General features: G+C 48.6%; 1 protein-coding gene and 1 non-coding gene across 3 annotated transcripts in view; one reads left to right on the top strand and one right to left on the bottom strand.

Moving 5' to 3' along the window:
- Positions 1 to 23,124, bottom strand: part of LOC127040644 (zinc finger protein OZF-like) — a 130,541-nt gene that overhangs the window by 59,018 nt on the left and 48,399 nt on the right. The gene's annotated exons all lie outside the window — the stretch shown is intronic.
- On the top strand, positions 9,786 to 9,857 carry TRNAQ-CUG (transfer RNA glutamine (anticodon CUG)). The gene has a single exon. It is a non-coding gene; the product is annotated as a tRNA-Gln (tRNA).

The raw sequence follows: 23,124 nt of genomic DNA, 5'->3' as shown, positions 1-23,124 counted from the left end.
AATGTAGCCACGAGGACGAATGGGTATAAACTGGATATTAGGAAGTTTAGACTTGAAATTAGACGAAGGTTTCTGACCATTAGGGAGTGAAGTTCTGGAATAGCCTTCCGAGGGAAGTAGTAGGGGCAAAAGACTTTCCTGGCTTTAAGACAAAGCTTGATAAGTATATGGAGGGGATGTTATGATAGGATCATTAATTTGGGCAATTGATCTTGAATTACCACCAGACAGGTCTGCTCAATGGTCTGCGGGGAGATGTTGCATGCGATGGGTACTGAGTTGCTGCGGAGAATTCCTTCTTGGGTGCTGGCTGGTGACTCTTGCCCACATGCTCAGGGTTTAGCTGATCGCCATATTTGGGGTCGGGAAGGAATTTTCCTCCAGGGCGGATTGGCAGGTGCCCTGGAGGTTTTTCGCCTTCCCCTGCAGCGTGGGGCACGAGTCGCTTGCTGGTGGTGTCTCTGCAGCTTGAGGTCTTCAAACCATTTTTGAGGATTTCAATAACTCGGTCCTGGGATAGGGGTTGTTATAAAATTGGATGGGTGGGGTTCTGTGGCCTGCCTTGTGCAGGAGGTCAGACTAGATGATCAGATTGGTCCCTTCTGACCTATGAGTCTATGAGTCTATAAGTAAATATGGCAGTCAATTAGTCCCTGAGCATGTAGGCAAGACCCAGCAGCCAGACACCTGGGGAAGAATTCTCTGTAGTAACTCAGTGCCCTCCCCGTCTAGTTTCCCATCCAGCCTTTGGAGATATTTGCTGCTAGCAGTCACAGATCATCTCCATGCCATTGTAGGCAGTCCCATCATACCAATCCCTCCATATAGGTATTGAGCTCAGTCTTGAAGCCAGTTAGGTTTTTTGCCTCACTGCTCCCTTTGGAAGGCTGTTCCAAAACTTCTCTCTGATGGTTAGAAACCTTTGCCTAATTTCAAGCCAAAACTTACTGATGACCAATATCCATTTGTTCTAGTGTCAAGATTGGTGCTTAACCTAAATAACACCTCTCCTTCCCTGGTATTTATCCTTCTGATGTATTTATAGAGAGCAGTCATATCTCCCCCCAGCCATCTTTTGATTAGGCTAAACACAAGCCAAGCTCTTTGAGTCTCCTCTCATTAGGCAGATTTTCCATTCCTCAGATCATTCTAGTAGCCCTTCTCTGCACATGTTCCATTTGGAATTAATCCTTCTTAAACATGGGAGACCAGGCTGGCCCACAGCATTTCAGATGAGTCCTCATCAGTGCTTTGTGTAACAGTACTAAACCTTCCCTGTATCTACTGGAAATACCTCGCCTGATGCATCCTAGAACTGCATTAACCTATTTCACGGACGCATCACATTGGCAGCTCATAGTTATCCTGTGATCAACCAATACACTCAGGTCTTTCTCCTCCTCTGTCACTTCCAACTGATAAGTCCCCAGCTTATTGACAAATTCTTCTTGTTAGCCCATAAGTGCATAATTTTGCACTATTAATTTTCTGTTACTCCAACTTTCAAGAAAATCTGCATGATCTTGAATAATATTCCTGTCCTTCTCCATATTGGCAATACCTCCCAGCTTTGTGTCCCACTCCTACTTTCTGTGCTATGTTGAATAAGCTTGGTCCCAAGTCTGATCTCTGAGGAACTCCACTAGTAACCTTCCTTCAGCCTGACAACTCATAATTCATTATGACCTATTGTAGTATCCCCTGTACTTATTCCTTATCAACCTTTCAGTTCACATATTAATCCCCATCTTCTGCAGTTTAACGAATAGTTTCCCATGTGGAACTGTATCAAATGTCTTCCTAACATCCAGATAGATGAGAGCTACTGCATTTTCTTTTGTCCAAAAAATTAGTTACATTCTAACACAAGGAGATCATGTTTTCTGGCATCATCCACCCTTTGTAACACCATGATTTATTGATTTATAGAGTGCTGAAGGCTGGAAGGAACTGTTAGCAATAGGCTGAAAATGGCCATGTGGAGGTGAGGGAGGAGATGGCAGACAGTGTGGAGGTGGGGGAGGGGATGCAAAGTTGGAGGTGTATCTGGGATTTTGTTTTGTAGGAGTCCACGTCTCTGCTTGCTGTGGTTGTGGTGCATTCCGTACAGAGGTGAAAGTAAGCTGGTACGGGCTGGTACGGAGGACTGGTAAGAAAAAGAGGCTGACTGAGGGAGGGAGAGAGAAGCCTGCTCCCTGCATAAGAATAGTTTAATCTCAGCTGTTCCCTAATGGTTCAGCCCCCAGAGCTAGGTTTCTGGCATCCTTGTTAATTTCACTCACAGTAGCTGGGGGGAGGGGGTCGAGGGGAGAGTGTGTTTGACCATGGCAGGGGCAGTCCTTTTCTGCCCACGGGATGAGGGGATCTCTCCAATACTAATATACACAACAAATACAAGCATTTGGCTGCACAGCTCAAATCCAGAGCTAATAAAAGCAGGTGGAAGGGGAAAACTCACTGTCACATTGGTTTCTCGTCTCCTCCCTCCCCCTCCTCCAGCCAGGCTGCAGACAAGGCTCTGCATTCCTCCCCCCCACCCCCAGCAGGGTTTTCCTCTAGGTTCTAGCTTGCAGTAGGGAGACTGGCTGAGATGCCTGCTGCTGCTGCCTGCATAAGAACAGTTTAAACTCAGCCCTTCCCTATGTAGTTCAGTGCCCAGAGTTAGGAACCGTTTCTGACATCCTTGTTAATTTCACCCCCAGTTGTTGGGAGTGGGGGGAAGGTGTGTGTGACCATGGCAGGGGCAGTTCTTTTTTGCCCCCTGGATGAGGGGGATCTCCAATACTACTAAAATACAATAGTAGGGGCCGGTTGCTGGGGTCAGGGCAGTTGGCGGCAAGTTGCAGCTGCATTATTTGTGACACACACATTCATACATACACATACATACTGTATGTATTACTGTCCTGTGGGGAAGGTGCTAGCACCCTTTTAAGAAGGGTGGGGGTGGAGACAAGTGTTTCTGGGATAACATCTCAGGAATTTCTGTTTAATGTGTGCTGCTTTATGGAGTCCATCCTTCCCTGGGGGGGGCTGTTGGTTCAACTCCTACACTGAAGAGCTATCATTTTTGAGAGATCCACCCATACTGTACATATACATTTAGAACATATCTGGATCAGAGTAGATTTAGATCTGTGAAGCAAGACAAGAAGATTGAATGGGGAGGAATGCAGAGCCTTGTCTGCGGCCTTGCTGGAAGAGGAGGGAGGAGACGAGAAACCAAAGTGACAGTGAGTTTTCCCCTTCCACCTGCTTTTATTAGCCCTGGATTTAAGCTATGCAGCCAAATGCTTGTATTTGTTGTGTACGTTAGTACTGGAGAGATCCCCCCATCAGAAAAGAACTGCCCCTGCCATGGTCAAACACACCCGACCCCCAACAACTATTAGTGAAATTAACAAAGATGCCAGAAACCTCTCTTAACCCTGGGGGCTGAACCATCAGGGAACAACTGAGTTTAAACTGTTCTTATGCAGGAGGCAATCTCTCTGCTGCAAGCTGGAGGGACGCCTCTGCAGAAGCTGCTAATGCCAGGCAAGGAGAAAGCACAGAGCCTAGTGTCGGCAGCCTGGCTGGAGGAGGAGGAGGGAAGACACAGAGAAAAATGAGACAGTGAGTTTTCACTTTTTCAGGCTTATTCCAATAGTAAAGTTTTATTACAGACAGTACTGGTAGTAGTAATAGTAGCTTTATTTTCTCTATCTATGTCATGCAATGTGAGGGATCCATGAAGTACGTAGGAGAGGTGGGTTGCTTACGATTGGACCATATGGGTAAGAAATGTAAATTACTTCCACCCTTGCCCAAACTCCAGGGCTCCCAGTCGCTTCTGCAGCTGGTACCTCCAGGGATGATTTAAAGGGCCTGGCTCTAGCTTCAGCCGAATTCCTGAGCCGTTTAAATCCTGATTTAAAAACCCCAGGATTTAAAGGCCCCACTTCTTCCGATAGAGGCCACGCCTCTTCCAGTTGAGGCCCCTCCCCCTCTGCAGGACTCTGGAGTACCGGTAAGTCCTTTAAGTTATTTCACCCCTGATTTCCCTACCAAAGCAGCATGTCAGCAGAGCAGATGCACACATCATAGTTCCGTCTGGCACACTCAGCATTCCCTGCCAGAAGACAATTTTTCAGGGGCCCAGCTTGATATGCCTGGTTGGAGTAAATTCAGTTGGATGGGGGGCTGGGGCTCTAATAATTTGGGTTGTTTCTTTTTGCACAGTCAGTTCTTTCCCTTTATTGTTTTACCCCAGCCTGTGCCTGATGTCACACTCTTCTTAACTTGCTTTGGTTATTTCAGTTCCAGTTTTTAAACAGAATCTAATAATTGCAAAGCTGAATGAAAGATAAAACAAACAGAACCATTTGAATTTTGGCACATAGCTGGTAGAACTATACCTAGTGAATAGCATTTTCTCGTGGGGTGGATAAAGCAATGTCAAAGAGCCAAAAGCGATTTTTAGGGTGAAAGGGCTTATCATGTGTTTGCTCCAAAGGGAATGTGCCACCAGCCAGGGCTTGCAGTCTTTCAGGAATGATGTGCTGGATTGTATTTAGGAATCTCAAAATAAAAGGTTAAGACTGCTCGTTCACAATATCCAATGAAATCTTGCAAACAATTATACAGAGAGCCCGTAATGCTATTAAAAGAACATGGTATTAATACTGATTCAGAACTGAAATTAAAATTACAAGATAAATGTATGAGAAATGAACTGACACCTAATTTCCATTTCTTAATGCCTGAAATTTTGACACTTGCTCACACCATCTTTTTTTAAAAGTGATGCACAGCACACAGGCAAGTTAATTAATGAAAGCACACCAATTATTGATTGCTTTGTGTTGCATAAGCATCTGATTAAGCACCTAATTAAGATTGTACTACTGTAAGTGGAAATGCTACAACAGAGCTTAGCGCCAATGTGTTTAAATGTGAATGAAAAGTTTCTAAATTAAATACGTGGCAGGATGGTAAACGGGGAAAATCCTCTGAAGTGCCTCTACCCAGTCCTCTTGATTTCTTGTCCCAACCCCACATGAGTTCTGGCCTCTTGGTCAACTCAGCTCCCAGTCCCACCTCAGCTGTGCCCTCTCCCAGCCTAACCCATTTCTATTGCACTTCTTCATCCCACTCGTCAAGGCAGGGGGTTGGCGCTGCAGCCCCTAAGCCACCTGCATTAATCACTGTGTCTCATACTGGAGCTATTTAGATTTCAGAGAATGATTTATTAGAGTTACTGACAGTGGCAGAGAGGAGAGGCTGAGAGGGAGTTTGCTCCCCACACTCTGCAGGGAAGGGGTTGGAAATCTTTCAGCAGTGGTGTGCCGAGTCTTCGTATATACGCTCTCATTTAAGGCTTTGTGTGCCGGTAATACATTTTAATGATTTTTAGAAGGTCTCTCTATAAGTCTATAATATATAACCAACCTACTGTTATATGTAAAGTAAACAAGGTTTTCAAAATGTTTCAGAAGCTTTATTTAAAATTAAATTAAAATACAGATCTTATTAGTTTAGTGTGATCCTTGCCTTTGCTTTTCCTTGCTAAGTTTTCCAGTGTCTGGTGGCACATATTTGGATACTTTAAGCTGCACACAGGCTTCTTAGTGATCAGTTGTTAACTGGCTGAAACCCCAGATCGGCAGCTGAGGTGAGTGGAGCTGGTGGCTGGTAGGGCTGAGCAGGGCCGGAGGCCTGGACCCTGTTTGGCAGGGGTCCTGTGCTGGAACGCCAACCAGAAGCAAGGTGAGTGGGGTTGTGGCAGGGACCCCAGCTGGCAAGGGGCCAGCAGCCAGAACCCCAGACCTGCGGTGGGCTGAGCAGGTCAGCCCGCCCAGCTCGGGGGTTTCAGTGGTGGGCTGAGCGTCTCCGCCTGCCGCCGCTCTGGGGTTTTGGCCACTGACTCTTGCAAGCAGGGGTCTCAGCCCGCTGCCAGCTTGGGGTCCCTTCTTCCAGGCCAGCAGCAGGTGCTGAGTGGGACCAGTGGTGGGACCCTGGCTGGAAAGAGGCCAGCAGCTGGAACACCAAAGCAGCGCTCAGCCTGCCCCGCTCTGGGGTTTTGTCTGCCAGTTCCTGCCATCTGGGGTCTCAGCCCGCTGCCAGCCTGGGGTTCCTTCCCCCAGGCCAGCAGCGGGTGCTGAGTGGGACCAGCGGCGGGACCCCAGCTGGCAAGGGGCCAGGAGCGGAAACCCCAGAGCGGTGACGGGCTGAGCGGGTCAGCCCATCGCCGCTCTGGGGTTTTGGCTGCCATTTCCTGACAGCTGGGGTCATGGCCTGCTGGTAGCCTGAGGTTCCTTCCCCCATGCCAGCAGCGGGTGCTGAGTGGGACTGGTGGTGGGACTCTGGCCGGCAAGGGGCCAGCAGCGGAAACCCCAGAGCAGCGGTGGGCTGAGCAGCTCAGCTCGCCCCACGTGCCATCAAAAATCAGCTCACATGCCACGTTTGGCATGTCTGCCATAGGTTGCCGACCCCTGCTGTAGGGCCGTGTTCAACCCTGGTAGCCTCCATGTTACCTCATCCTCCCCCATGTGTGTCTGCTCATATGTCAGTGTCACCTTCTGATCATAATGCCACTGGCCTCAGCAGAGCTCCCAGACAGGAGCTACATCACGATGGGGTTACAGTACTGAGAGTAAAATACATCACAGGGAGGGTGTAATTATCCTCAAAGTAAGTATTACAGTCCAAGAAGTGAAAGAATCAAAGTACTTCATTACTTAAAAGTACTCTTGAAAGGACTGGATTTTTATTAATAAATTGCAGTAAATGTTGATTTCACTTTACATACACACACATGAAAAATTAGGTAAAACACAGAAATGCTTCTGGAAAAGGTTGAGTTTGATTTTGGAAGTTTACACTGTATATGTTGCATGTGACATTGACAATTTCTGTTTAAACAGTTATAAAGATTTGGTGTTTTGAATCTCAACATTTACTGTAATTAAATAATTTTTGTCTGACGACCCCCACAACTTACCACAGCTCTTGAAATAGTAAACATTGAAAAAAGGGCTTAAAAATAAATATTGATATCAATTGAAATTAAAAAAAGAAATAGAATCATAGAATATGAGGGTTGGAAGGGACCTCAGGAGGTCACCTAGTCCAACTGCCTGCTCAAAGCAGATCCAACTCCAACTAAATCATCCCAGCCAGGGCTTTGTCAAGCCTGACCTTAAAAACCTCTAAGGAAGGAGATTCCACCTACCTCCCTAGGTAACCCATTCCAGTGTTTCACCACTCCCCTAGTGAAATAGTGTTTCCTAATATCCACCCTAAACCTCCCCCACTGCAACTTGAGACCATTACTCCTTGTTCTGTCATCAGGTACCACTGAGAACAGTCTAGATCCATCCTCTTTGGAACCCCCTTTCAGGTAGTTGAAAGCAGCTATCAAATCCTCCCTCATTCTTCTCTTCTGCAGACTAAACAATCCCAGTGCCCTCAGCCTCTCTTCATGAGTCATGTACTCCAGCCCCCTAATCATTTTTGTTGCCCTCCGCTGGACTCTTTCCAATTTTTCCACATCCTTCTTGTAGTGTGGGGCCCAAAACTGGACACAGTACTCCAGATGAGGCCTCACCAATGTCGAATAGAGGGTTAGGGTTAGGGTTGGGATTAGAGGGTCAGGGTTGGGGTTAGGGTGAGGGTTTGGGGTCATGGGTCAGTTGGTTAGGGGGAGGGTTTGGGGGATCAGGGTCAGGGGTTGGGGTTAAGGGTTAGGGGTGGGGGTTAGGGTCAGGGTAGGGGTTAGGGTCAGGGTTAGGGTCAAGGTCAGGATGAGGGTGAGGGTTAACGGTTAAGGGTTTAGGGTTTGGGTTAGGGTGGGGGTGGAGTTGGGGTTGGGGTTAGGGGGTAGGGTTGGGGTAGGAGTAGGGTTCGGGCTGAGGGTTACGGTTAGAGGGGGAGGGTTAGGGGTGAAGGTTCAGGGGTAGGGTAGGGGTTAGGGGTCAGGGTGAGGTTTAGGGAGTTAGGGTTAAGAGTTGGGGGTTAGAGGTTGAGGGTTAGGGGTGAGGGTCAGGGTTTAGGGTGAGGGTGAAGGGTTAGGGTTAAAGGTTGGGGTTAGAGTTTTGGGGGTAGGGGTAGGGTTAGGGGTTGTTAGGGTTAAGGGTCAGGGCTAGGGCCTAGGGCCCAAGTGTTAGGGGTTGGGTGAGGGTCAAGGGGTTAGGGTTAGAGGGTTAGTGTTTTAGGGTCATGGGTTAGGGATCATTGGGGTCGGGGAGGGGAGGGGTTAGGGCTGGGGTCAGGGTCAAGGGTCAGGGTGAGGGTAGGGGTTAGGGTTGGGTTGGGGAGGGTTAGGGGTCAGGGTCGGTTTAAGGGTTAGGGTCAGGGGTTGGGGTCAGGGGTTCAGTTAGAAGGTTAGGGTGTGGGTAGGGGTTTGGGGTTAGGGTGGGGTTGGGGATGGGGGCAGGGGCAGGGTTAGGGGTTTAGGGTTAGAGGGTTTAGGGTTGGTTAGGGCTAGGGGGTAGGGGTGAGGGCGAGGGTTTAGGGTTAGAGTAAGGGTTTTAAGGGTTAGGGGTTTAGGGGTTCGGGGTTAGGGTCAGAGTGAAGGGTTTAGGTTTAGGTTTAGGGTTGAGGTTTAGGGGTTAGGATTGAGGGCGAGGGGTTAGGGGTAAGGGTTTAGGATCGGGGTCAAGGGTCAGGGTCAAGGTGAGGGTGCGGTTGAGGTTAGGGTCCAGGGTTAGGGTTAGGGTCAGGATCAAGGGTGAGGGTTTAGGGTTAGGGTTAGAGGTTAGGGGTTAGGGTTAGAGGGTTAGAAGTTTAGGGGTGAAGGCGAGGGGTTGCGGGGTTGGGGGTAAGGGTTTAGGGTCGGGTCAAGGTCAGGTTGAGGGTTGGATCAGGGTGAGGGTAGGGGTTAGAGTTAGGGTCCTGGGTTAGAGTTTAGGGTCGGGGTGAGGGTGAGGTTAAGGTTGGGGTTAGGGGGAGGGAGAGAGTCAGGGTTTAGGGTCTGGGGTTAGGGGTAGGGGTTAGGGGTCAGGGGTTTGGGTTGGGGGGATGGGGGAGACGTGGGGCAGACATGCTCCTGGTGGGAGGGGCCGAACCCGGCTGCCTGGTTTGCCCCTTGCCAGGGAGCTGCAGGAGGGACCTGGAGCGCGGCTCAGCTGCAGAGCTCGGAGCCCAGACTGGGCCCAGGAGTGAGGGGATGCGGGAGCTGGGGTGTATTGGGGGTCGGAGCCGAGAGTTGGGTGGAGACGGGGCTGTGCCACTGCCACCTGGTGGGGGAGGGGGAAGCTGCAGGCTTTTATTTATTTTATTTTTTTTGCTCTGCCCCCCGCATATTTCGTCTTTGACATCTGGTCACCCTAGCCTGATGTGAATGAGGATGTCTGGACCAAGGGGCCAGGGACTGGCCTTTGCTAGAGAAACTACTGTCAAGTTTTAGCCAATTAGGACAAGTCAGCAAATAAGAACAACCTCAGGTATCAGTAACTGCTACAGGTTGCAAAATCCTACACGGAGCAGTTTCTGGCACTACACCTGTGCAGCTCTGCTCACATGGAGGATGGGACCCCCTGGCCTGGTGACGCCCTCATTACACTGCCCGGCCTGTCAGTCCAGCTAACTTGGAGCTTTGGCCTCTCCCCATTGCCCAGGGGACTGTCAGTCTCAGGGTCTTGATTTCCCATTGATCCTTCCCCCCTCTATTGGTGCTGGGAACTAGCCAACCAAACCCCCCCCCACACACACACACACACTAAGTTTTAGTAAAGAGTTAAGAGCCCCCTTACACAAGCCAGCCCCATGAGGGTCATCAATGTGCAGAGAAAGCAGCATGAGCTGGTCCCATGGTGTAACGGGCAGCACTCAGGACTCTGAATCCTGCAATCTGAGTTCAAATCTCAGTGGGACCTTGTGGTAAAGCCCTGGAGCTCAAAGTGCTCCATTGCCCTGTCTCCAATTGTGCAAGAGCCAGTCTTTCCCCTCCTGTTAGGTGACTCATCCCTCCTAGGTCTTTGGCTGGGATGGCCCCAATGGGTTAGGGCTCTAGAACTTGCTACCCTGATGGTTGGGATACTTGATGCCCACAAGTTTGTCCCTTGTGCTTCCTGCCACACTTTTCCTTAGGCCCACATGGCGCTTGAAGAAAGGAGTGCCAGGGCCGGGATTAATAGGGCTTGGCAGGAGGGAAGAAGATTCCCAGGCTGGACCCCACACACCTTCCCTCCTCCTCTGGGCACCTAGAGCAGAGGCAGCACAGCTCTGTCCGCTGGATACCTCGGCAGAGCAGGTAAGTTCATGTAAATACAATCTGGTCCCAAAGCCTCCCCCAACCCTGGCTCATCACTAGCTGTCAGGGGAACAGGGCCGGCTTTAGGCCAATTTGCCCAATTCCCCTGAATCAGGCCCCGCGCCTGAAGGGGCCCCGTGCTCGCTGTCTCCTGGAAGCAAAGTTCTGCGTCTCCTGGAAGCAGCAGCTGTTGCTGCTAGGCAACGAGAGACACTGGCTGGCAGAGGGCTGAGGCAGACGGGGCTGTTGCAGGTCAGGAGGGGGAAGGGGGAGGGGGGAGAAGGCACATGTGTTTTGCAGCCTTCCTTCCCCTCCCCTCCCCCAGCACTCACGTGGGGGAGACCCCGAGGGAGCTTCTGGTCCGGTGGGAGACAGGAATCTCTGCAGTGGACCTCACCTACCTGAGCAGCTGCTGGGGCTCCCAGCGGTGAGTGTCTGACCCTGTCATTCCCCGCAGGTTTGTAACATTGGGTTGGTGTTGTGGTTTTCGGGGTGTTGCTGTTTGAGGGTGAGTTTGTGCCTGCCTGTGTCTGTTTCAAAACTAAAGTCGGGATCATGTCATGTAACCCAGGAAAAAAGCCCCGAGCTGGTACTTAGTGCTGTGAACTCCAGGTGAGGGAGAGAGGGAGGTTTGGGGGAGGAAATCAAATACAGCAAGAGAGGAGAATGTGAAAGGTCTTCAACATAGCACGGCAGGCTGAGACTTTTATCTCCCCCCCATCCCACCACAGAAGGGGAAACTGAGGCACGGTGTGATCTGATTCCCTCTCCAAATTATTTTGCAAAGGAAGGGGACTGGGGCTCCTATCCAAACCAGTTCCCTTCCCATCAACTCTGCTTTCCCTGCTGCAAGACCGCTGTAGGGGCTGAATATTTCCATTAAACTATGGCTCCTTCATTTGCCCTACAACAATAAAATATACCGGCTGGGGGGGGGGAGTGAATAGCCTCCCCCCAAAGCTGTGTGGATATTAAGGTTTTTTTTGAGGAGGGGCATGATAATATTCTAGATCAGTCAAATGCCCAGCTCAGCTTTCTAGCCATCCAGCAGCTCTAGGGCAGGGAAGGAAGGTGCTCTTGGTGCAGAGTGGTCGCAAAACAGGGGTGAATTTAGCCAGAGGTTGGGGGAGTCTGCTTGAAATCCCACCCGATGCAGCCACACAGAATCACTAGCAGTGCTGGGAGAGGCCAGGAGTGGAAGCAGGTGGCCTGGGGGTGGGGGGACATTGCCCTCAGTCCTGGGCTCTGGGATGGACTAGGCTGGGTGATGGGTTCAGTCTAGTCTTCCAGCCTGTTGCTCTCACTGGAGTTTGTGGTTTTCATCTGGCTCCACTGAAAAGATCAAACAAGCCCAGTAGAAAAGGGGAGTGAGAGAGGCGGGAAGGAGTTTGTAAGGGGTTTAAGTGACCCATCAGCGAAAAGAGTAAAACCAGAGTTTGACTGGGTTTCCCCCCAGCCACCACTCCTGCAAACACTGGGGAAGGGGCAGCTCCATCCCCCACTGAAGCTATGGTGAGGGGCATCAGGGGAGGAAGGAAACCACATGGCAGTCCCTTCCCCCAGCACCCCCCTCCAGCCCCCAAACTCTGTCCCAAAGCCTGCACCCACCCCTCCACACTCCCTCCCAGAGCCTGCACCGCTCCACCCTTCCTGCACCCCACCCCGTGCCCCAGCCCGGAGCCTGCACCCAGCACCCAAACTCCGTCCCACTCAACCCAGGGCAAAGCTCCTTGGTTTGGCTCCCAGCCTCTCTCCAAGGGTTGCAGCTGTCTGGAGGTGCTTGGGGAAGGAGGGTTTGTTTCTGCGAGGCAGGCGGTACTGGGGGGAAGAAGGGGGCATAAAATAAACATTATTGAAGAAAATAGTTGTACAACTATCAAAATATAAATTATTTTCCTAATATGAAAGTGAAAATCTATAATTAATATTCTTTTAGAATGTGGTGACTTCTATCAATATGGGCAAGAGAGCAAGAGATATTGGTAGAAAGTACCCAAGTGGGAGTAAGAAAAGAGCCATATACAATATGATATAATGTATGTAATATATAATTTTGTTATTATGTATACAGTCATGGAAAGTAAACAATACATGTAAATAATACATGGAAGAAATGAAAAGTGGTGTTTTTTGTTTATTTTTTAGTCATCCCTGCTGGGGCCCCATCGAAACTGTTCAAATTGGGCTCCGCACTTGCTAAAGCCGGCCCTGCAGGGGAGAGCTCATTCACACCTCGCTTACAAATCATCATTTGAAATTCTAAGGTTGGCCAACATTGCCGAAGCCAATGCACCCACATTGTCAGCAAACACAACAGCTGGGTGAGGAAACCCGGCTTTGTCCAGACTTTTCAAACCTATTCTACTTCCTCAGGTACAAGTATTTTTCATACGTTGTATCTCCTTTTAAAGTGTATATTAATGTTTCAATTTCCATTCAGATTTGCAACCAGTGACAGCATTGGCAACACTGCATGTAACTAGTTGACCACTGGGGGGTGTTGGGGAAATTCGGGGGAGGGGCCGCACAGCCCCCTGTCTGGGGGGCATTTAGGGAATGCCCAGGTTCACTGAATTGAGTCTCCTACTGCAGCCCCTCAGTAGGTTACATCAGAGAGGAGCTGCAGTGTCTAGGCAGTGGGATGCCTGTGCCTTTAAGAGCCCAGCCCTGGGAAGCCCATGCTGAGAGGTGCTGCCTGTGGGAGGGGAAATAGAAAAGCCCCTCTGCTCCCCCACCCTGTGTTTGCGAACACTGGAGTCTCAGCCCCCTGGGGTAATGTTACCCCTCTGCCCCTGCCTGTGCCGGGGTTTAACCCTCTGGCAGCCCCTCATCCCTGGGCTTAACTCCGGCTCCTTCCCCGCTCCCTGACTTTGCCCTTCAGCCCCTCTCCTAACTGTGCCTCCAGCTGCTTGACCCCTTGACCAGTCAATTTCCACCCCCTGCTCAGACCCTGGCCCCACTCCTCTGATTTGCCCCCCTTTGCCCCTCTTTAATCCCTGTAAAAAGTAGGGGGGGCTGGGCACCTGACCCCTGCCTGCCCAATGCTCAAAGCACCCCATAATCTTTCGGATGTTTGCCGAGTGCTGTAGGGTCACCTGCAGGGAGAGAGAGACGCGGTTAGGAGGTGATGCAGCCAAGGATGCCTCACCCAACACTGAGATGCAGCCACCTCTGGGATGGGTTGCACAAGTCAGCAAATGAATTTGGAACAGGAAATGCACTGAAAGGACCAAGGCAGCTGCAGGAGGTGGAGAAAACCAGAAAAAGCAGGAGCCTTGGATCCCAGCCCTGCTCCTCCTTCACTCTACCTACTAACCTCCCTCCCCTCCCAAAGTTGGGGGGAAAACCCAGGAGTCCTGGTCCCCAGCCTTGCCCACCCCCATATTCCATCCAACAGCTGCCCCCCACAATTGCAGGGCAGCGCCATGGAGCACACCAGGCCTGCCTGTTTGCACAGGACAGGCAACACCAGTGCCCCAGGGGAGAGATGATGCTAAGGGAGAAGCAGGCAGCAGACACCCCCACAACAGAGAAAGAAGTGCTAGGGGGCACTGTGCTGCAAGGAGTGAGGGGGGTTGGCAGGAAATGGGAGGATCTCCTCTCACAGTGGGTGCATCTATCTCCACCACAATTCCTCCCCAGCCCTACCCCGGCCCAGGCTAATCCCGGCCCAGCTACCAGGGTTAAATTTGACCTGGATTCCCCAGCTGCTAGTGGAGGGGCGTAGGGCTGGGGAGCATGAGCCTCTACTCCCCCTTCCCCAAACACAGTTGCATTGGCACTGCCCAAAGGAGCCTGCAGCACCGCTGCCTAGAGTAAACTGAGGCACCAGCTAGTGACAGACACATCATGACTCTCCTCATCCTCATCCAAGATTCCACATACAGCCCAGGGTTGGGGAGTAAACTCAGGGCAGTTGCATAGTTAAGCTGTGGGACTCCTTGCCAGAGGATGTTTTGAAGGCCAAGAATATAACAGGGTTCAGAAAAGAACTAGATAAGTTTATGGTGGATAGGTCCATCAAAGGCTATTTACCCAGGGTGGGCAGGGATGGTGCCTGTAGCCTCTGTTTGCCAGAAGCTGGGAATGGGCAACAGGGGATGGATCACTTGATGATTCCCTGCTCTGTTCATTCCCTCTGGGGCACCTGGCACTGGCCACTGTCAGAAGACAGGAGGATACTGGGCTAGATGGACTTTGCGTCTGAACCAGTCTGGCCGTTCTTATGTCTCCCTTGGAGCAGCAGTGACACCCAGTGGGCAGTCAGAGTAATGCACAGAAGGTGTTTCCCTTGGAGCAGCAGTGACACCTCTTGGTGATTCAGGGTAATGCACAGAAGGTGTTTCCCTCGATACAGCAGTGACACCCAGTGGTCAGGTGGTGTAATGCACAGCGTGTGTCTCCCTTGGAGCAGCAGTGACACCTACGGACCAGTCACGATAATGCACAGAGTGTGTTTCCCACCAATCTGGGTAATGCACAGAGCATGTTTCACATGAAGCAGCAGTGTCACCCAGTGACCAGGAGGGGTGGCATCAGACTCTTCTTGTTTGGGGGGAGACTGAGGTGGGCTAGAGAAAAAAAATTGGGGGGCTGTGCCCCCCATCACCTGGCCCCATCCTTCACGGGGGCCATGCCTCCCAGGCCTCTGCTCCTCAGTTAAAGGCCAGGCTCATCTCCTCTCTCCCTGGCCAGGGTTTAGAGCAATACAACCTTTATTAAAATAAAATAGTAAACAGGGTTTACTTTAAATAATCTAAATCTGTCCAAATTTTAGTATTAAATCTAAAGTTCTTAAAGATCCTATGAATAACCAAAACCTAAATGAAAAATTGAACCCAAAAACTATGCTTAATTTAAAACCCAAACATTAAAAAAAATTTGTTTTCAAAAATAAAAACTAACAAATGCTGTAAATTAATAATTTTGACATTTTATCAAAAAGGTGTGCTAGAGCAGGATGATAAAATAACATAAAATAAATAAGCCTGACCACTAAAACCTCCCATAAAGGAACTGAATCCTCGAATACTGGCCAAATCTGTATAAAATATGCAGAACTATGTCAAAACTGGTGTTGCAGGTCAGCCATTCAAATCCAGCAAATGTCAGTTAAAAGCTCCATTCCAACTAATAAAACTAAAACAACCCAATAAACCAAAACGGTCACAGCCTGAAACAAACCTACACAGAAGCAAAATTAAACCTGTGCCAACATTGGAACAAACAATGTAAATGTCTAATTCTAACTTCTTGTTTCTCGCAGGAGGAAAGTGTTTTGCACCCCAGTAACCAGGCTGTCACTACAGCTTTCCTTTCACTAAATAAGATTTTTACCAAATATAAATTGCCCTCAAATTTCTCTAAGAGAAATTGAAATTGTATCTTTGCACTAATATCCCAAGTGTGCAAGTCCATCCCCTCAGAGCAGCCCCACAACCTGAGCCCAGGGGAGACTCCCAACTAGTTTGTGCATTTGTAACCCTGGGGCCTGAAGCTGATGAGAGAAAGGGAAGTGAGCCATCTTGGAGCTTTCCGATACCACCTGCTGGGAGCAAAGGGAATTGACTGAACGACGTCCTGGCTAATTTTCACCTTGTTCTCTGCCAGCAGGCTCCACTGGAGAGCTTGGGAGTGACTTGACCATGGCAGCACCCTATGTACATATTAAAAGCCGGGATTTTGGGGCCATTGGGGTGAAATGTGAGTACTTTTGGGGTTGGGACCCACATGAGAAAGGATGTGGACAAATTGGGGAGAGTCCAGCAGAGGGTAATACAAATGATTAGGAGGCTGGGGCACATGACTTATGAGGACCTACAGGCCATATCCTGTATGTTAAGCTAAGGCAAAGTTAGCATATCTATATTGTGACCTTTTACTCAGAAAGGAAAATTGACCTTTATCTTGTTACTTAAATAGATAAGTACCCATGCCTGTCTGAGACCTTTACCTAGACCAATCGACAATGGAGAATGGCATAGGGTTTTTTTCAGTGTTGTACCCACAGACTTAACTGGTACACCACAAGGGAACTTATGTGCATATGTACATGTCATCAACACGCACAAACATACTAGCCTGTGAAGTAGGCGTACCCTAATGTTTTGTGGGTGAGGAATTAAATGTGGGCATAGGAGGAAGGATTTCTGGTGCTTGTGCCCTATAAAAGAGTTAACCCACCTCGCTAGAGCACTTCACTCTATCATTCTGACTTACTTCCTCCACTCTCTCTCTATCTACTAGCAGTAGGCTGTACTTGTTCTTAAACTTTAAGTTTCAAGGGAGCTAGGCTAAGCTCCGTTTCCCTAAGTTTTTATTCTTTGTTTATTAGGTTTTGCTTTTAAGTTTAACATAGTCAAGTAAATCCTAAGTAACACTAGCTTTTTCTAAGCACTGCATCTTTCACTCAAGAATTGAGAAACCTGAACTGCAAGGCTGGTCTTGTGTCTCTTACCACCAGGTTATCAAGGAAGGGTGTGAATACATTAACCAAAACTTTGTTGCACATAATGCCCTATGTATCTTTTGAATAGCAGTAATGCAACTGTAACTTTGTAACTCAATTAAATTAAATAAAATGTAAGCTAATAAATTAAATTGTCATCATATTATCCAAATTAATATTATTAGTACACCCTAAATCAGGCTACATGGGACAGAAAGTCAGAGTGCAGAGGGATGAAAGCAGTGGCTCTGGGGGGTGCAGGCTCGGGTGGGGTTAGAATGAGAGCTTCAGGTGCAGTAGAGGGCTCAGGATTAGGGCAGAGAATTGGGCTGTGAGGGCTCTGGATCAAGGCCAGGAAAAAGAGAATTGAGATGTGAAAGAGGAATCAGGCTAGAGCAGAGAGTGGTGGGGGAGTGAGGGGTTTGAGTTGCAGGGGGGAAAAAAACTTCCTCCTGCCCCCTCTCACCAGAGTATCTAAGAACCAGATGAGGGACATTCTCTCCCACTGCAGCAACAACTCTGGCAGGCCTGGACTGAGCCATGAACACCTCACCCCCATAGATTTGGTGTTCCTGGCCTGGTACAGGAGAAGGGCTCCTGTCCTCTCCATTTGGGACATGGTGGGATGAGAGATGTGACAGGGCTTTACGGGAAATCATTATTTGCTTGATTCATGTGCCAGTCCTAGTCCTTGCTGACCCAAACAAACCGTTTATCCTGCATGCTGATGCCAGTTTGGAGGGTCTGGGAGCAGTCCCGTACCAGGAAGTGGAAGGCAAATGTAAATCTGTAGCCTTTGCCAGCTGAGGACTGTCTGACAGCGAAACTCGCTATCCCATCCACCAGCTGCAGTCCTTGGCCTTGAAATGGGCCATCACTGAGAAATTTCAAGACTACTTGTCTGGTGCTCAGTTTCAGGTATGGACAGAGAACAATCCACTGACTTATGTGTTAACAAGGGCTAAGCTGGATGCTACAGGGCAGAGGTTGGTGGCTACTTTTGCTAGCCATAACTTCAGCATTCAACACCAATGAGTTGGTATAACAGGGAGTGTGATTTATCAGGACCACCAATTCTTGGCTGGTGGCAGGATGTAAGCAGGGTCAGAATGAACTCTACCCTGACATCTGTTGGTGATGTGTTATAAAAGCCTTTTGTTGCTGATGTGCATGGTCACACCCACCCCACATTGGATGATGGGGGTGCTTGTCCAAATGATTGTTTCAGCTGCTGTGGGATCCCCAGTCTCTTTGTTATTAGGGCAGGAGTAATAAAGTGTAGTTATCCTGGTGATATGAATCAAAGGCAGTAGAATGGTACTTAGCAGTTCATGATTTTGGGACTCACCCAAACTACATAAATCTCATTAGGCAAGGGACATGGGTTCCAAAGCATAGTGAATTGAGAGAGATTGAAAGTGAATATTTGTGTTTAGCACTATGGGTCTTTTTTGAAGTCTCTAGCTGTAGATTGTATGGCCTTTTTCTCTCTTTAGTTTAAAAATAAAACTATTCATAATTCCATTACAAATTCACTTCTATGCTACAGACCTAAAATCATTAATGCTTAAGTGTAAATTTTAGGCATACTTAGGCTGGTGGGCTCTGATCTCACTTACACACTGAAAATTGTAAACACTCAGACTGGGAAAAAATTTTGTACATTGAACTAAGGGACAACAGCTGGGAGGCATAACTTTTGTGGTACATGCATCATCTCTGCAACCAACGTTTGCTACCTCACTCCATAACACCACACACAGAGCAGCCTTTTACCTCTCAAGACCAAAATATACTGTGAGAGACTTAATGGCATAAGCTTAAGATGAGTGACTTTAGCACTAACAACACTTTTAAGAGATTCAAAAATGCCTGTCCTTACACACCAGAAAGATCATCACCTGGAACAAACACACACCAAACAAACATCCATTACTACCTCCCACACACTTTTGGTGTTTGGAACCCATACTCCTTAATGATGACTACTTTTCAGGCGAGGGTCAAGCTCTCAGGCCTCAAATGCCAGGTACAGTTACTCTGTCCTTGATCCAAAATAAACAAGAAAATACACTGGATTACTACTGCCCCAATAACAAAGAGACTGGGGATCCCACAGCAGCTGAAATGACCATTTGGACAAGCACTCCCCTCATGCAATCTGGGGTGGGTGTAACCATGCAAATGACATCAGCGCCAAAAGGCCTTTACAACAGATCACCAACAGATGGCAGGGTAGAGTTCATAGCGACCCTGCTTAAACTAGATTGTGGCAAAGATTAAAAAACACTGAATGTTAAAACTCACCAAACGCGGGTCAATCCATCCTCATCGTCCTATCCGCTCATTATACTCCACACCTGAACTTAGCCCTCACATGGACAACACACCCTCCCAACTCAGTGTCTGTATGTTAACCTTTTACCCCCAGTCGGGGCTATTGCACATTATGTATTACTTACGCCACCCGATCTTAAACCGAACTTCGCACCCCCTGGGTAATCTGTACGTTGTTCCCTGATCACCAGAAACTTCTGCGCCTAAACACTGTCCCGTACCCTTTTTTTTTTTTCTTTCAATGTCATCTTAATAAAATGTTGACATTTGTTCGAGATCCCGGCTCCTCTTCCTTTGCAAGGCGTGTGCGTTTGCTCTGGGTTTTAGTCTGCTAATACAGCGGGGGGGGAGGGCGGGGGCCGACTGAGCCAGAGGTGCTTGCCTGCTGCAGACACGGATCCAAGGCTGAAACTTGTCCCCCACAAGCTGAAGGCTTAACTGAAAACACTTTAAGAAGTGCTCCCTTCTCTGGCACTCAGCTCCCTAGCTTCCAATGGGGTCCAAACCCCAAATAGATCCCTTTTACCCTGCAGACGCTGTAAAATCCTGTGACCAGGGCAGCTGCCTAGTAGCCTGCGCATCTGCCTGCCAGCGCGCGAGCTCGTAAGGCACTAATCCAGATAGTGGCAGCTGGGTGGCAGGGGGGTAAAGAGCCAGCAGAGTGGCACAGCAGAAGAGTACTGGGCCCAGAGGACAATGGATCAAAACCATCCTCTGCTATGCATGTGCTTGCTTCTTTTCCCTCTGGGCCTTCCAGCAAGGCAGTGACCAGTAGAGCACCAAGAGCCTGGGCCATGAGGCAAGAGGTGGCTGAGGCGGCGGCCTGCCAGGAAGCTCCCTGGCACCTCTGGCTGCCTGGGCTGAAGGCAAGAGGCAGGCCTGGGTGTGGCAAGGGCCTCCTGTGCTTCCTGATCCCCTTTTTCCACCCACACCAGCAGGTGGCTGCTGCGGGAGAACACGAGGGAGGTTCTCAGGATGCTAGGCAGCGCTGTGTGGCTGTCAGGGGAAAGAGCTGAGGCTCCCAACTCAACCTGCCATTGACTCGCGTGGCTCTGCGCGCCGTCAGCCAGGGCAGGCCAGGCTGCGGATGTGACTCAGGCTTGGGCAGCATGGCTGAGCTTTCCTGACAAGGCATGAGGCAGGCCAAGAGCTTTGCACAGTGTACAGGGAAGTGGGAGGGAGGCGTCTTTGAGCCAGCCTGTCTTGTCCACTTCTCCCTTGCCGCTTGGGCAGAGGCGGGAAGGGAGCCAACTGTTCCCAGCTGAAAGTTTTTGTGCTCGGCCTTGAGGATTAAGCCTGAGCCTCTGGAACAGCTGCTGGGAGATGGGTTTCTGAATGGCATCCAGCCCGGTCTTTGGGCCACCAGCTGAAAGCACTGAGGCCAAGAGGCAGCAAAATGGGACCTTTGAGTCTCCCCACAGGCCTCAGGGAAGCAAGGAAGTAGCACAGGCTTATCGCCATCCCTGCGGGGGCTCAAACCACCATTTTTTCAGTTAACAGCCAAATGCACTGACCCATTGCGCCACAGACAGGCAAGGCTGTATTGAGCTCAAAAGTCAGGAATCAGCTCAGGGTACAGTCTAGCATATGCATGCAGTGGTTAGACAAGCAACAGCAAGGAACTGGACGGGTGTGGAGTGAAAGATCTGTGGGAAGGAACCGAAAATAGCACTGGGGCTGTGGTACAGTGCTCGCATACACTTTCTTTGGCCTGTTCTGCTGGAAGAGTTAGCAGTGAGCGATTGCTATCACAGGTCAGTGGGTGGGTTTGTGCAAACTAGGAGTGTACAGGGAACTGTCTTTGAACAGAAGGAAGGAGACAAACCTGCAAGAGGAAGGAGGCTGAAAGGCTTCTCTGGCTTTGAACAGAACTGTGTGTTAATAGTTCTTGCTTTGAAGTTCTCCACTGGCGTCATTTCTGTGAAGTGATCCTCATTTAGAGTTACCTAGTTCTCAAAGTCACCTGAATGGTGTTTGGTGCATGTTTGGTGTGTGTCTGGGAGCTTGTCATGGCGAGGTAAAAAGCGGTGGGGGCAGAGGGGCTGCGTAACATCCAAGGGTGTCAGCATTGCTGCTTGGCTCTTTAGAGCTCTGGTCAAAGGGTGTATTGACACTACCTGCTGGCTTGGTGGGTAACAATTAATTGCTTGGGCTTTGATTCATTGTGTTTTGTCTGGATGTAATAAATTGATCCCCAAATGTGCTTTTGTTGACTCTGGAACTTTGCTAGGGTAAAAGGTGGAAGTGGAGTGCATGGGGGTGCCACAGCTGTCAATCTGTCACAGATTGAAGTGTCACTAGAGGAGGTTTTGGAATTAATCAATAAACTCAACATTAAAAAGTCACTGGGACCAGATGGCATTCACCCAAGAGTTCTGAAAGAACTCAAATGTGAAGTTGCAGAACTATTAACTAAGGTTTGTAACCTGCCCTTTAAATCGGCTTCGGTACCCAATGACTGGAAGTTAGCTAATGTAATGCCAATATTTAACAAGGGCTCTAGAGGTGATCCCAGCAATTACAGACCGGTAAGTCTAACGTCGGTACTGGGCAAATTAGTTGAAACAAGAGTTAAGAATAAAATTGCCAGACACATAGAAAAACATAAACTGTTGAGCAATAGTCAACATGGTTTCTGTAAAGGGAAATCGTGTCTTACTAATCTATTAGAGTTCTTTGAAGGGGTCAACAAACATGTGGACAAGGGGGATCCAGTGGACATAGTGTACTTAGATTTCTAGAAAGCCTTTGACAAGGTCCCTCACGAAAGGCTGTTACGTAAATTAAGCTGTCATGGAATAAAAGGGAAGGTCCTTTCATGGATTGAGAACTGGTTAAAAGACAGGGAACAAAGGGTAGGAATTAATGGTAAATTCTCAGAATGGAGAGGGGTAATTAGTGGCGTTTCCCAAGGGTCAGTCCTAGGACCAATTCTATTCAATTTATTCATAAATGATCTGGAGAAAGGGGTAAACAGTGAGGTGGTAAAGTTTGCAGATGATACTAAACTACTCAAGATAATTAAGACCAAAGCAGATTGTGAAGAACTTCAAAAAGATCTCACAAAACTAAGTGATTGGGCAACAAAATGGCAAATGAAATTTAATGTGGATAAATGTAAAGTAATGCACATTGGAAAAAATAACCCTAACTATACATACAAAATGATGGGGGCGAATTTAGCTGCAACGAATCAGGAAAAAGATCTTGGCGTCATCGTGGGTAGTTCTCTGAAGATGTCCACACAGTGCACAGAGGCGGTCAAAAAAGCAAACAGGATGTTAGGAATCATTAAAAAGGGGATAGAGAATAAGACTGAGAATATATTATTGTCCTTATATAAATCCATGGTACGCCCACATCTCAAATACTGTGTACAGATGTGGTCTCCTCAGCTCAAAAAAGATATTCTAGCACTAGAAAAGGTTCAGAAAAGGGCAACTAAAATGATTAGGGGTTTGGAGAGGGTCCCATATGAGGAAAGATTAAAGAGGCTAGGCCTCTTCAGCTTGGAAAAGAGGAGTCTAAGGGGGGATATGATAGAGGTCTATAAAATCATGAGTGATGTGGAGAAAGTGGATAAGGAAAAGTTATTTACTTATTCCCATAATACAAGAACTAAGGGTCACCAGATGAAATTAATAGGCAGCAGGTTTAAAACAAATAAAAGGAAGTTCTTCTTCATGCAGTGCACAGTCAACTTGTGGAACTCCTTACCTGAGGAGGTTGTGAAGGCTGGGACTATAACAATGTTTAAAAGGGAACTGGATAAATTCATGGTGGCTAAGTCCAAAAATGGCTATTAGCCAGGATGGGTAAGGAATGGTATCCCTAGCCTGTATTCATCAGAGGATGGAGATGGGTAGCAGGAGAGAGATCACTTGATCATTGCCTGTTAGGTTCACTCCCTCTGGGGCACCTGGCATTGGCCACTGTTGGTAGACAGATACTGGGCTAGATGGACCTTTGGTCTGACCCGGTACGGCCGTTCTTATGTTCTTAATCCTGTGCTGTGAGGACAGGAGATATACCTTATTTTGGATTATCAACTTCAGCTACACTATTCCTGTAGCTGAAGTTGTGTATCTTACATTGACCCACCCCC

The sequence above is a fragment of the Gopherus flavomarginatus genome, chromosome 25 (genome assembly GCF_025201925.1).
Source record: "Gopherus flavomarginatus isolate rGopFla2 chromosome 25, rGopFla2.mat.asm, whole genome shotgun sequence".
Taxonomy (NCBI): domain Eukaryota; kingdom Metazoa; phylum Chordata; order Testudines; family Testudinidae; genus Gopherus; species Gopherus flavomarginatus.
The sequence above is the reverse complement of the archived record's forward strand: the minus strand, read 5'-3'. Positions and strand labels throughout refer to the sequence as shown.